Source organism: Megalobrama amblycephala, linkage group LG3 (genome assembly GCF_018812025.1).
Source record: "Megalobrama amblycephala isolate DHTTF-2021 linkage group LG3, ASM1881202v1, whole genome shotgun sequence".
NCBI classification, from domain to species: Eukaryota; Metazoa; Chordata; class Actinopteri; order Cypriniformes; family Xenocyprididae; genus Megalobrama; species Megalobrama amblycephala.
The window spans coordinates 4,468,209-4,481,729 of NC_063046.1; the positions used below are offsets into that span (position 1 = coordinate 4,468,209).

A 13,521-nucleotide genomic window follows, 5' to 3' on the forward strand; every position below is an offset into this window, starting at 1 on the left:
ATGAAGAAATTACGTTGTCTTTCATTGCTCCCTTTGCCAAGTGCGTTCCAAACGGCTACACAATGGCACGCAAGTGCCCTGCTCCCTCCAAAGTCCCAACTTCAAGGGTTCTGCCTTGCTCCCTTCCATTTAAAATTCGCCTGTAGCTTGCATGCGTTCCGGTCTGTTCTGTTTATGCAGTTTTTATTTGACTACCTTGTGAATCAATGCCCCAGGGCACAGTTGCTACCCTGGGGATAAACTAATTAACTGCAAAAAAAAAAAAATTAAATGCGCATGTGCAACCTGTGCTACAAAAATCTTCTGATGATGAAATTCACGTCATTCACACTGTACGATGACCCTTGCATAAAAAGTAAAGTATACTTTGGCCTTTACCTAATCGTATGATGTTCTTAAGAAAATATTTGAGAACTTTTTCAAGAATTGCACTTAGGAACTTTCTTACAAACTTCTTAGAATTTATCTTAAGAAATTCAATTAAATCTTAATAAGATTTTCAGAAATCCAGCCCCTGAGGTCCAGAATAACTTGTACTTGTCAAACTTGTCAAATCACAAACCACTCTGACACACACAGTTTGAGGATCCAAGTGCAGTTTTATTAGGGTAATCCAAAATTGTAATTCAAATAACAGGCAAGAGATCTAAAACCCAGTAGTGTCCCAGTCAATTTTTTTTCTAGTGTCAAATTATGTTTATGAACTGTTTAATTTATTACATTTGATTGAAATTAAAATGAAATTAATTGCTTAAAACTAAATCCATAAGATGATCCTATGATGGGAACCCCTAAAATGTTCTATATATGAAATGCCAGTAGCACTTTATTTTACAGAACGTGTACTTTCCTGGTACATATATAGTAATTATGTTGTACATACAGGTAAAAGAGTGGTAACACAAGGTACTTACCTGACATGTATGTACATGGGAACTAATAAGAAACACTGCTGTACTTTCCAATGTACATACATGGTAATTACTTTGTACCTATAGACAAGTGTTGGGTAATAACAGGTGCTTACTTATAGTGTCCGTATATGGTAACTAACAGACACATTACTGTACTTACTAATAGAACGTACATGGTAAATATTTTGTACTTACAGACAAGTGTGGGTAATAACAAGCACTTATTTATGGTAACTTGTAAGACACATTACTGTACTTACTAATTGTTTAAAATGCTTAAGCTTTTTATTGCAAAGGTTAAAGAGCTGGTAATTCCTATGTAATGTTTATGTACAAGGATGCACTTTATTTTACAGTCCTATTTCCATGTACTTATTATGAACGTACTAGTGAATATACCAGTTAGTTAATGTGTAAGTTACACCTGATAAGAGCTGGTAATTCCTTTGTAATGTTTATGTACAAGGGTTCACTTTATTTTACAGTCCTATTTCCATGTACTTATTATGAACGTACTAGTGAATATACCAGTTAGTTATTGTGTAAGTTACACCTGGTAAGAGCTGGTGATTCCTATGTAATGTTTATGTACAAGGGTTCACTTTATTTTACAGTCCTATTTCCATGTACTAACTCTGAACATACTAGTGACTATACCGGTTAATTACCAGTATACCAGTTAATGTGTAAGTTACACCTGGTAAGAGCATACGTAGCTTTCAAAGACACAAAACGTACATTTTTGTAAATGAAAATGATAATTTTATTAAAAATATAACATCAAAACGATATTTTGAGCTGCTAATCCTACACCTACCTTTAAAGTAACCCATAAACATTTATTAAAACTCCGTACTGTTTTAAATAAAAGAATGACAGACAAACAAGCGTAATCACAACAATTTATTTATTGCGAAAATGTTGTACCAAAAGTAGTTCAAATGATGATGAGTTGCAGTCGCAGTCCTCGCTGGCAGTAAATAATAGTTTTTTTACAGAGCAGAATATGATGAATCCGGCTTCTCTACGTGAAGGCGCGCACTCATTCAAATGTCAATCCACTGAAACACGGCATGTCGCAATCTGTGACGAAGCAGGTGAGAGCCAATGAGCGTTTGATATCAGTGCCGTAAACCATGTCGTAACGCTTCTCGAGGGTGGCGCTACTTTCAAATTTAAATTATAACGAGCGCGAGCTTTGACTGTGCCGTCGCTGCTGAGAATGAAAATGAAGATTAAGATTTATGGATAAAGGGCTGAATTTGGATCTGTTCCTTACAAACATATGGATTCTAAAGATATGGAGTGCAGCAAACAAATAAAATGGGTGTGATTTGTGAATATATGTTGTGTTTTGATGTATCTTATGGTTGTATTGTCAGTCGCTGCATAGGAGAAAACATCTGTCTCACAGCAAACAAACTAAATATTACAAGTCACGAACAGAAATGTTATTTCATATTAAGTAGATGAGTAAACTGTATTCAAAAAATGTGACTGAAAACATGTATTGATATGACAATTGAATACATACAACAGATTTAAAACATTAATCCCATGATTTTATTACAGGGGAATTCATTTACATTCAAACTTTACGTTACATGATTTATTATTGCTATTAATACGTAATGTATGTTTTTGTGTGTATGAAAACGTACGTGTGGTTAAACCACATTTTATGTAAAAATACACATGTATTCTCATGAGATCACCGTAATTCCTATGTAAGGTTTATGTACAAGGGCTCACTTTATTTTACAGTCCAATTTCCATGTACTTATTATGAACGTACTAGTGAATATACCAGTTAGTTAATGCGTAAGTTACACCTGGTAAGAGCTGGTAATTCCTATGTAGGGTTTATGTACAAGGGTTCACTTTATTTTACAGTCCTATTTCCATGTACTTATTATGAACGTACTAGTGAATATACCAGTTAATGCTTAAATTACACATTACTTAGGGTGAGGTATAAGCATTGTACAAGATACTTCTTGAGTACTGGATGATATACTTTTGTGGTTCAACTTGCCTAATCTTTACAGGACAATAATTCACTTAATAGGGGTATTTTGATGACATACATACAGATCAGTAACACTACTGTACTTGGTATACTCAGTTGTCATGTGTCAAAAGCCTTGCTTAAAAGGACTACTTGATAAGTATTAACCTTACAGTCTATGGTATTAACACTATGAAGTGCTGTATAGTTACTGCAGTGTATCATTTTGGTAAGCACATTTGTTTCACAGTAGTTAAGTAAGTGTCTGTTATTTGTGTCCACACCGTGAGTACAACATAGTTACCATGTATATACCACTAGTAAGTACAGTAATGTGTCTTACTAGTTACCACACATAAGTGCCTGTTATTACCCACACTTGTCTGTAAGTACAAAATATTCACCATGTACATACCATTAGTAAGTACAGTAATGTGTCTGTTAGTTACCATATGCGGACACTATAAGTAAGCACCTGTTATTACCCGACACTTGTCTATAGGTACAAAGTAGTTACCATGTATGTACCATTGAAAGTACAGCAGTGTTTCTTATTAGTTCCCATGTACATACATGTCAGGTAAGTACCTTGTGTTACCACTCTTTTACCTGTATGTACAACATAATTACTATATACGTACCAGGAAAGTACACGTACTGTAAAATAAAGTGCTACCGAAATGCCTGATAGAACCCTTTAAGGTTCTATATAGAACTTTTTCTACTAAGAGTGCAGTACCGGTGGTAGGTGTTTGAATCACTCATCTAATTATCACTGCAATGAATTAGTATCTGACATGGGGTCTGACATGCTGTGCCCCTTACAGAAAGAGGAGATGAATATTAAGAGTGGCCTGCTGATATCACATGTGAAGTATATTCCATCCCTCTGATGTCATGTCTGAGAATTGCAGCTCTCACTTTACACTTTCAAAGGCATGTTGTGTTTTCAAACACACTCTCTAACCTCAAAAGAATTTCTGTTTGGTGAAAGAGTTCTTTGGATTCTTAAAATCGGTGTAATCAGGCAGAAACTCTGCTTGTGTGCTGTTACAGTGGTTCTACTTCACCTCACTGGAATGAGTCATTTGAAACGTCATGAGCGCTGGAGTCTGTGTGAAAGAATGTGTGCTGAAGTGCTGAGTGTTCAGCTGATGACATATCTGCTCCACAGCAGGGAGGCCTGGGAAAGGATAAGAAGAACAAATAGTCATGATGTCTTTGTCTCTGCTATTGGAAATATTGACATTCCCCGTGCTTGACCTTCCGTCACAACTGAGTCAGGAGTCATGGCTGACGCAGGTCAGGATTGATCTGCCGGAGCTCATGCAACATGTTGAAGTTGAATATCCAGGGAAAACGTGTGTCTCTGTGTGAATTGGCAGTGCAGTTTCTTATTTGTTTGTGTCAAAAAATCGCTAAAAGAAATATTAAAAGAAATTTCATTGCATTTTAAAAGATTCATTTAATTGTTAATGTTTTATGCCTTTTTTGATTTCTACTTCTTTTGATTAAAGATTTGTATTAAATCATAAATCCAGAAAAAATAAAACACACAACGCAGAATTTCTGACCTATTATTGTAAAATGTTTAATGTATTATTAAATTGTAAAACTTTTATAAATTCAATTGATTAGACATGCTTTTTGATTATTAAAATGTTATTGAACAGAATTTTGGAAAAATGTGATACATTACCTGCATTAAAGTCCAGGCTGCCTGAAATGCACATTATACATTGGCAACATTTTCTGGTTTACACTGTAAAGCACTGTTATACTTCTATGATTAATCAGCATAAAGCCATAATACTAATGAATACCACACTCTCTTTTCCAGCAGGAATAACTGTGTGTAACTGCAAGTTCACTCAGTTGTTCAGGCAGTTCACAACACTTAAAAAAGTCTAAAACCTCTGATGGCCTCTTGTTTATTGCTGTCACTGAAGAGGGAGGTTTCAACGCAGAAGTTGAAATATTGTTTTAAAGTCATTTGAAATCATCCATTTAGCTTAATTACCCTACAGCTGGTTTCAGTTTTTTTCCGCGGCAGAACTTTCTCACCGCTAATTTGAACTGGTTCCATTGCTATTGAGTGTTACAGCAAAAACACCCTCCAATTCAGAAACCAGAGCTGCATCAGCATGTCCTGGCTGACCCCACAAGAGCCGAAACACAGAAGAGCCACAATACAGACAAAAACAAGATCTTTGTCTCATTAGCACTCTTAGCGGCTTCTAGGCTAATGCTAACCCAGAATTGTAGAGGCTTCGAGACTAACAAGATGCACATGCAGATGTGAGACTCTCTGAGGTTGGCATGCTCTTGTGAGACACATTTTATTGTGCTGTTTCCCACCAGCAGAGTCTCATGGGAATCTGAATAACATGGGCTTCCCAAAACTCCACTTTGAATCACCCTGGCTAATGTACACACTATGAACCTATTATTCATTTGGAGGAAACACAAAGCAGAGAATATGATTTTCAAGTCAAAATAAAACGTTGTGTACCTTTAATAGTTTGTGCCCTATGCAGAATGCATACTCCGCATATAGAGAGTAGCAATTAAATGAATTAGTGACAGACAGAGAGAGAGAGAGAGAGAGATTGTGCATGTGTAAATTGTGTTTGTGCAGCATCTCTCAACTAGTAAAGCTGCTCAAAAACAGGGTTGCTTCCAACTCATTGCTGAGAAATATAATGCAAATTTTCAGTAGCAAAGCTATTTAAAGGTGCAATATGTAAGAATTTTGCAGTAAAATATCAAAAAACAAAACAAAAAAAAAAACACTAGACCAGTGTTATATATTTTGTACTTACAATATCCCAAATGTTTCCAACTATTTGTAAATCGTGAGAAAACTGCAATTTTAACCAAGGCTCTGGGACATGTGAGGAGTCGCCTGTCAATTGCATCATACCCGCGTTACCCTCGGTTTCCGGTTTTATTTTGTATAAACCATGGAAACACCAAAGACACTTTAATATTTACATGTTTTAATAGATAAGGGAACAACGTTTTTGATATATTTGTAGACAGAAAATTAATTATTGTTATATAGCTCAACACATTTGGTCTTGTTTAAATCTAATTTTCTTTATTTTTTTTTGTGAGTACCATGCTTTGCCTCAGAGCAAAACACTATTTTGTGAAGTAGCTAACATAGCATAATCAGATGCAGCTTTATTTTTAGTAACAGTAATACAGCATTTTATCCATCATACAATACATTTTAAAATGAATTACATGCCATTTATCAACACAAGCCATCCAGCATTTAATATGATATTCTAAAATCGATCTAACTTACTGCAGTGTGCAAAAAGTGTCTCACAGCAGCCACTGAGCGAATGCACAGAGTAATGTTATAACATCATTTTCAACACACTCAAATGTATCTAATATGATAAACAGAGCTGTGTTACCTCATACTCATGATCGGAAAAGCGGAAGCGGCGCCAGCGACTGTGGCATAATAAAAGTTCCGCTGCTCACATCGTGTGTTGCGCAAACGCTCTGGCGGCCTCGTTCAGCTCCCACAACACTCGGCCCTGTTCTGCTTCATATTACAGTAACGTTAGTAATCGCATCCATGAACATAATTTCTTCTCGAGTCCTATCCCAGTGGTTTTCCACTGGCTGTGATGTGAAGACCACATGCCCCAAGATTCCGCGCTCAAACTTGGCTTCATCAAGCTATGCCTTTGTTTTGAATATACCTCTAGCAGTTGGAAAAATTACATATTGCAATTAATACAAATTGCAGGGCAGCGTGGACAAGAAGTTTCTGTGATCCTGAGTGCCGGAATGTTTCTGTGTGAGATGGCATTAAATTACCTCATGTCTCAATGCACATAACATTATAATGGGCCTCATTCATAAAACTTTCGTAAATATATGAGTAATTTGCACGTAAAACAGACCTTCCCAAAAACTCTCCTCTGGATTCACAAATGCTTTGTAAACATCAGATTTGATAGTTAAACAATATGTTGATCTGCTGTAAGCTGCTTCTAAATTGTCTGATTACAGTTTCTGTTGGACATGTAATGTTTTGCAAATCTATCTTTCACAATGTCTCACAGTAGATTGGGTGAATGGCAATCACCGAATAGAGAAAATGATGATAAAAAAAACAAAAAAAAAAAACTAGTTGCCTCATTTGCAATTTTCCTTCAGTAGTTTAGTAGTCAGTTGTAATATGTGTAATTTCTCAGACAGACAGCGTGGTTTATCGCATTGCTAATGAGTCTTAATATTTTCCTTCCAGATCGGACCAGCTGCAGTGTTGATAAGAGGGACAGGATGATTTGCTTGGTAAGTGTTTTCATTCTGTCCATTACATGATTGTACAGCCTGAAAATTTCTTCAAATGGTGTTACGAATGGGATCACTGTAGAAAACAGGATGTCACAGTTGTTTTGTCATCTCCACTCAGATTTGGGGCTTCCAGATCTTTGGTCTCAAACTTGTGTGGGTTGGAGGTGTAGGTTAAGTGTAGTTATTGTTTTCACATGACAAATTGTATAAGATTTCATAGTGTGGCCCAGTTTTGAGCCCCAAGTACAATATTACATTTTCTATTAAAATATTACATCAAAACCAATGCCTGATTCACAAATTAATCAGAGTTTGAGACAGTTCTTATCAATGATTCAGTCAAAGGGATTAGCAAAACTGCCATGATTCATTCTGAATGATATGGACAGTTCACTCACTGAATCGTTCTGGGCTGCGTTTCCCATACAACAACATAAATCGCTGCTTCACCATAGTACGATGCATCATTGAACAAATCAACTAGCTAGCCAATGTTTCCCGAAACCATATTGTCACAAACCTGTCGTCCAGCCACATTGGTGAATGATGTCACTCAGGTGGTGGAGAATTAACTTCTTTATATGCATCCGTTTTGAGATTGAATTAATGCTAGATTTTTTGCTATAAATTATGGACATGGAAACTGGGGACTAACCCTAATTTTTCTCAGTCATTTTCCTTTATTACCAGATTAATTCACAGGCTTGTTCTTACATACTAGAGCACGTACGCACATGTGCACTCTTCAAAAATGTTGCTTAAAATCTCTTAACAAACTAAAATATGTAAAAAACATTTGTATATATTTGAAATAAAAGATATACATTGTACTTGTACATTGTCAGCTTGCTTATTTTGCTCAATATAACAATTTATTAAGTCCACGTCGAGACGAGACGCTACGTCGGATGACGTGATGGGAACCCTCTGTATTTTGTGTTCTTGAAGCACCTCTGTATCCAACCAATGAAAAGATGCGACGTCAGAGGCGGGTGACGTCACGGATCAGGAAGCTATAAAGCACACCTGAACACAAAGCACGCCAGCTTCTGCAGGTTGTCTGAAGCAGGCGCACCAGGTATGCAGGAGATACGGCCACGTGACGTAGCGTCTCGTTCCCTTACTCAGGGAACAGGGGTTACACTCGTAACCCGAGATGTTCCCTTTCGTGGGAACTATCAACGCTATGTCGGATGACGTGATGGGAACGCAAGCCCAACTACGCCGTATCCCCGAGTGCCTGGCTGCTATCTTGTAGCACCCTGGCCCCCGGAGTGATGTTAAGGTGAAGATTGTAAAATCTGATAAAGGTGTGCTGGGATGACCATCCAGCCGCACCACAAATGTCGTCCATAGAGACACCAGATAGGAGAGCTCTGGACGCGGCCATACCTCTCGTGGAGTGAGCACGCACCATCAGAGGACACGGGCGCCCCACCGTCTCATACGCAAGTGAGATGGCCTCGACCACCCACTTGCTCATCCGCTGTTTAGATGCTGGGCCCCCCCTCTTAGGGGACCCATAACATACAAACAATTGTTCTGTTTTTCTCCACAGGGCAGCTCTGTGAACATACGCATCTAATGCTCTTACAAGGCAAAGCAGATTCTTCCTTTCCTGATCCAAATTTGCAAAAGGAGGCGGGCAGAAAGCCTCAAGTACGATGGGACCTGGGACTCTCGTCGGAACCTTTGGGACATAGCCCGGTCTGGTATGCAGAAAGGCTTTCACCATACCAGGCGCAAACTCAAGACAAGATGGAGCAACTGACAGCGCTTGTAAATCACCGATTCTCTTCAGAGAAGAGACGGCCAGAAGAAAAATGGTCTTAAGAGTCAAGAACTTGTCTGACGCCTCCTCTATTGGCTCGAAGGGAGCCTCAGCCAGCCCTTGGAGCACAATAGTGAGGTCCCAGGTCGGAGTTTTCGTGCGCACCACAGGTCTCAACCTGAGTGCACCACGGAGGAAGCGTACTACTAGGGGGTCTCGACCCAGCGAGGAGCCCCCTACAGGGATATGATGAGCCGAAATAGCGGCTACATATACTTTCAGCGTGGAAAGGGTTAAACCTTCCGAGAATTTTTCCTGAAGGAACCGAAGCACGTCTGGGACTGAAGAATAGACCGGGTCCAAATTATGCTGTTCGCACCACACAGAGAACAATTTCCATTTATATAAGTACAACTTCCTCGTGGAGGGAGCTCTGGAGTGAAGGATGGTCTCCACAACCTCGGTTGGGAGACCAGTACCTATGAGCCTTGCCCCCTCAGGGGCCAGGCCCACAGTTTCCACATTTCTGGGCGGGGATGGAGAATCGTGCCGCCCGCTTGGGACAGGAGATCCTGCCTGAGAGGAAGCTCTAAGGGAGAGCCGTGACGTAGAGACATTATGTCCGAAAACCATACTCTGGTCGGCCAGTAAGGGGCCACCAATATTAGGTCGACCTTCTCCTGGCGAACCTTCTCCAGAACTCCTGGGAGCATTGAGACTGGGGGGAAAGCATACAGACGCAGCCTCGGCCATGTCTGTAGCATGGCATCCAGCCCTAGAGGTGCTGGGTGCTGAAGGGAATACCACAGAGGGCACTGAGCTGACTCCTCTGTGGCAAATAGATCGAATTGAGCTCGACCGAAAGTTTTCCATATCAACTCCACCACCTCGGTGTGGAGTTTCCATTCCCCCGGTCTCGCGCCCTGCCTCGACAGGGCGTCCGCTCCCACATTCAACCACCCGGGGATATAAGCTGCTCTCAGTGAGAGGAGCTTTCCCTGGGACCAGAGGAGGATGCGACTGGCCAATTTTGATAATAGGCGAGACCGCAAGCCCCCCTGATGGTTGATGTACGAGACCACCGCAGTGTTGTCCGTACGGACCAACACATGGTGATCTCTCAGGTCTGGGAGGAAGTGTTTCAGTGCAGCTGATGGTCCTCCCAAAGACCCTGAGCCGAGCGACCACTCATGATTGCCCCCCAGCCCGTGAGAGAAGCATCTGTCGTAAGCATTACACCATGACCAGAAGTCCCCAGCACGGGTCCCTGGGTTAGGAACCAAGGCTTCTTCCACATGACCAGAGCACGAAGGCATCGCCGCGTGACTTTGATCATGCGAAAAGGATTTCACCTCGGGGAAAACCCCTTGGTCCTGAGCCACCACTGTAAGGGTCTCATGTGCAGGAGGCCAAAAGTAATGACGTTGGACGCAGCTGCCATCAGACCCAACAGTCTCTGAAACTGTTTTACAGTGAGTGACTGGCCTAATTTCACCCCTTTCACGGCCCCGAGAATGGAACTCACACGAGCAGGGGACAACTGCGCCTGCATCGTGGTGGAATCCCAGATTACACCTAAGTAGTTTGCAACCTGACTCGGGACCAGCACACTCTTTTTGGCGTTGAGCCTCAGCCCAAGCCTCTTCATGTGCGACAGAACAACATCTCGATGTTGAACTGCCAATTGTTCTGTTTGAGCTAGTATCAACCAATCGTCGATATAGTTCAGCACGCGGATGCCCTGGAGTCTCAGCGGAGCCAGCGCTGCATCCACGCACTTCGTGAACGTGCGGGGTGAGAGGGATAGGCCGAACGGGAGAACCCTGTATTGGTAAGCTTCGCCCCCGAAAGCAAACCTGAGGAACTTCCTGTGTGAAGGATGGATGGATACATGAAAGTATGCGTCTTTCAGATCTATCGCTACAAACCAGTCCTCGGACCTGATCTGAGGGATGATCTGTCTGAGTGTAAGCATTTTGAACTTCAACTTCCTTACTGATCGATTTAACACACGTAAATCTATGATCGGACGCAACCCTCCATCCTTCTTCGGAACAATGAAGTAGCAGCTGTAAAAGCCCGACATTTTGCTGGGAGGGGAAACCCTTTCTATAGCCCCTTTTTGCAAAAGTGTCATTACTTCTTGCTCCATCACCAGAGACTGCTCTGGGGTTACCACCGTAGGAAGCACCCCATTGAACTTGGGCGGTCGTGAACCGAACTGAATTCTGTAGCCCTGTTCTACCATGAGCAGCACCCACTTCGAAACATTCGGGAGATTTTTCCACTCTTCCAAATACTCTACTAAGGGAACCAGTCTCTCGAGACTGGTCTCTGGTGTTTTTTGAGCACTTGGCTCGTCCATCTGACGCGGCGCACTGGCAGACAGGCGAATCACGTGCTGGCCGACCCTCCTCGGAGGATCGGCGGAGACCGCTGTGCCCTGACGCACGCTGGGTGGCAGGGTTGACAGGACGGTCCCCTGAGGGCACCGGGAGGGACCCGATATCCGAATCCCCCCGGAGGGGGCTGCCCTCGAGAGATCCTGCACTATAAAGGTCAGGACCTCTTCTTTGAAGCCTTCCGGGAGATAATGACGGTCCTCAGATCCGCCCTACCTCCGGAAGGCTTCGCCTGTGCCACCCGCCCCAGCCCCCCAGATCTTTGTGGGGGAGCACGGGAGGCGACACTGGCTTTTTGTTGCACCCTGTGTGCTGAGGAGCTGGCTGTCGGCCAAGGCTGCTCCTGCCCAGCAGCCTGGGGGGGATGAGAGCGGCGGGGAATAATTTTAGAGAATGCCGCTGTCTGCTTTCGTGTCTCCTGAAACCTGTCGACGACAGTTGACACTGCGTCGCCGAACAGGCCATCAGGAGACAGCGGCGCGTCCATGAGAACGTTTTTATCTCTCTCTTTGATGTCTGAGAGGTTGAGCCAGAGATGCCTCTCCATGGCCACCAGGGCTGCCATAGAGCGGCCGATGGATTTGGCCGTCTCCTTGGTGGCCCGGAGAGCTAGATATGTTGCCTTTCTGAGCTCATGAATAGCCTCAAAGGACGCTTCCCCACTGTCATCAATTTCCCCCAGCAGGTCGGCTTGATATGCCTGTAAGATAGACATAGTGTGAAGGCATGCCGCCGCCTGACCTGCCGCCGAATAAGCCTTGCCCACCAAGCTGGAAGTTGTCTTTAGGGGCTTGGTGGGCAGCGTCGGGGTCTTAAGGGACGATGTGGACTCGGGCGAGAGATGGCTCGCGAGCGTCTCCTCGACCCGAGACATCGCCCCATAGCCGTGACGTTTCAGCCCAACTATATTGCTATATAGTGATGTCTGTGGGCTGTACAGTCTGTATTGTTCTGGCCGCTTCCACGACCTCGACACCTCGGTGTGGAGGTCGGGAAAAAACGGCAGACCTCGGCGCTGAGGTAGTGGCCGCGCGGCAAGAAACCTTTCATCAAGCTTACTTTTTGGTTTATTTTCAGCTTTAACTTTTCTACTGCCCTGGTCACTACCTCTAATAGCTCCTCATAAGCAGGGGATGAGGATGGCGGTTCCTCATCGACGCTCTCTACATCAACCTCCTCGGAGGAAGATATGTTAAGCATCGGTGCCTCTCTTCGGGGGGAAGAAACCGCTACGCGTGCTTCCGCCACCAAAGGAGAGACACTGGGTCTAGCAGGTAAGGGAAGCGATAGGGCAGCGCCCGTCTCTTCCCCCTCTGCTAGATCCATCTGTGAACCCCACGAGTGCAGCCTTTGCTGTGCCTCGGCAGCAGTGGGACCAGACCCGCGGGGAACACTCGCCTCGGCGCCCTCCTCAAAGAGCGCCCGGCAAGATCGCAGCACTCTGAGGGTGAGCCGATCGCAGTGTACACAGACAGCTCCCTCGAGAGCCACCTGTGCATGCTCAACCCCCAGGCATTTCACGCACATTTCGTGTGTATCTCCTGTCACAATGAAACGTGGGCAGGGAGGAGTACACTTCTTAAACTGCTACTTTTCCGCCATTTTGTGAATGTATGTTCGTGTCTTATTGTGTTTGGGAACTCTTGTCCTCGGACGAAGAGACCACAGTGTGTGTATAGACAATACAACAATAAATAAGACAGACAAGATACAGATAGCGCTTGCTGAAGACAACAGAAGCTGGCGTGCTTTGTGTTCAGGTGTGCTTTATAGCTTCCTGATCCGTGACGTCACCCGCCTCTGACGTCGCGTCTTTTCATTGGTTGGATACAGAGGTGCTTCACGAACACAAAATACAGAGGGTTCCCATCACGTCATCCGACGTAGCGTCGATAGTTCCCACGAAAGGGTACTATGCTTCTATCCACAGCTCAAGAGCTGTTGTTCCAACCACACAAAGATAGCGAATGTTCGTTTGAACTATGGTTTCGGGAAACACTAAATTGTTGAACTATGTTAGTAACAACGGAACTTATTAGCGTCTCACAGTATTACACTGGCAAGTTTTTTTTTTGGGGGGGGGGTGGTTTCACATTTGAGAAA

General features: G+C 43.0%; 1 protein-coding gene across 6 annotated transcripts in view; it reads left to right on the forward strand.

The window, feature by feature from the left end:
- LOC125264325 overlaps positions 1 to 13,521 on the forward strand; it is a 146,660-nt gene that overhangs the window by 91,915 nt on the left and 41,224 nt on the right. For all 6 annotated transcript variants that reach the window (XR_007184064.1, XR_007184063.1, XR_007184061.1 and 3 more), the window contains one exon: positions 7,196 to 7,242. The gene's annotated coding sequence lies outside the window, so the exon portion shown is untranslated. The remainder of the gene's footprint in view (positions 1 to 7,195; positions 7,243 to 13,521) is intronic.